Below are 1685 nucleotides of genomic sequence, written 5' to 3'. Positions count from 1 at the left end.
ACTGTCTGGTGTTTTGTGGCAGCCGCAAGACCATTGTGGTGCCCACCAGGCAGTACTCGCTTGACCCTAGCCAACGGGTGACCAGCCGATTGACTTGACCGGGCCGAGATCAAGCCGCCCGTCTAGCCGGAATAAGGGACCAAAGGGACGTGTTGCTAGCCGCAGGGCGCAGCGTGCGGCATCGCTCAGACCCCAGGACTCCCGTCTCCCAGCAACACGGGACGCCACGCACGGCAAACACGTGGGGAGGCTCAGCCATGCCCTTGATGGTAGTCGGGCAGGCACATACGTCACCACTGGTAGGCCTCCATTACCAGTAGTGACGGGGGAGTGTTTAGTCCACGCTGGCCGACAAACAACAAGCCCTACAGAGGTGGACGGACCACCTAAGTAGGTGGTGATGCCGACCAGGCTTCAAGCCCCGCTACCACGGCAAGGAACTCCCCTCAGCGGGGTCTAGGTGTGGAAGCCATGTGAGGCGCCTGTTGAAGACTTGTGTTCTTCAACAACGGGTGAACCGCACATGATGAGATCAGGGTCTGGATGATTGTCTCTGAGGCGACAAAATTGCATGGCAACCGACTTGGAAGGTGAAAATCGGAACCTTTGTTCCTCCGGCCATCTGGATGTCTTGTCGATGGCATGTTGCAGCCTTCGCTCTGCAGTGGACATCCGAGACGACGAGTACCAGATTGCCAGGTCATCAACATAGAGGGAGGATGACACCCCTTCAGGGAGCGATGTTGTAATATCATTTATGGCTACGGCAAAGAGGGTGACACTCAGGACGCTTCCTTGGGTGACTCCTTCCTGCTGTTCATAGGATAATGAGTAGGACGTACCAACTCTGACGAGGAAGGTCCGTTCTCGAAGAAATCCTCTAATAAATTTTGTAAGGCGTCCACGGTGACTAATGTCATGGAACTGTTTTAGTATCCTATATCTCCATGTCGTGTCGTAAGCCTTCTTGAGTTCAAAGAAGATGCACAGCATGTGTTGTCTGTTTGCAAGCGAGCGGCAGAAAGCTGACTCAAGACGTACAAGTGCGTTTAATATTGATCTCATCCTCCGAAACCCTGACTGGTAAGGAGACAGGTGACCTTTTTTTTTTTTTACAACAAAGGAGGCAGCTCAAGGGCACACACAAAAAGAAAACAATAATAAAAAAAAGCCCGCTACTCGCTGCTCCTAAAAAAGAAACAAAAGAGGTGGCCGAAAGGAAGATCAAATACGGGAGGAGAGGTGTCCTGATACCCTCCTCTTGAAAGAGTTCAAGTCGTAGGCAGGAGGAAATACAGATGAAGGAAGATTGTTCCAGAGTTTACCAGCGTGAGGGATGAAAGAGTGATGATGCTGGTTAACTCTTGCATAAGGGGTTTGGACAGTATAGGGATGATCATGAGTAGAAAGTCGAGTGCAGCGGGGCCGCGGGAGGGGGGGAGGCATGCAGTTAGCAAGTTCAGAAGAGCAGTCAGCGTGGAAATATCGATAGAAGATCGAAAGAGAGGCAACATTTAAGAGGTAGAAGACTATCAGTATGAGGAGGAGAGCTGATGAGACGAAGAGCCTTAGCCTCCACTCTGTCCAGAAGAGCTGTGTGAGTGGAGCCCCCCCACACATGAGATGCATACTCCATACGGGGGCGGACAAGGCCCCTGTATATGGACAGCAACTGTGCAGGGGAG

Source organism: Eriocheir sinensis, chromosome 45 (genome assembly GCF_024679095.1).
Source record: "Eriocheir sinensis breed Jianghai 21 chromosome 45, ASM2467909v1, whole genome shotgun sequence".
NCBI lineage: Eukaryota > Metazoa > Arthropoda > Malacostraca > Decapoda > Varunidae > Eriocheir > Eriocheir sinensis.
Note: the sequence above shows the minus strand (reverse complement) of the source record.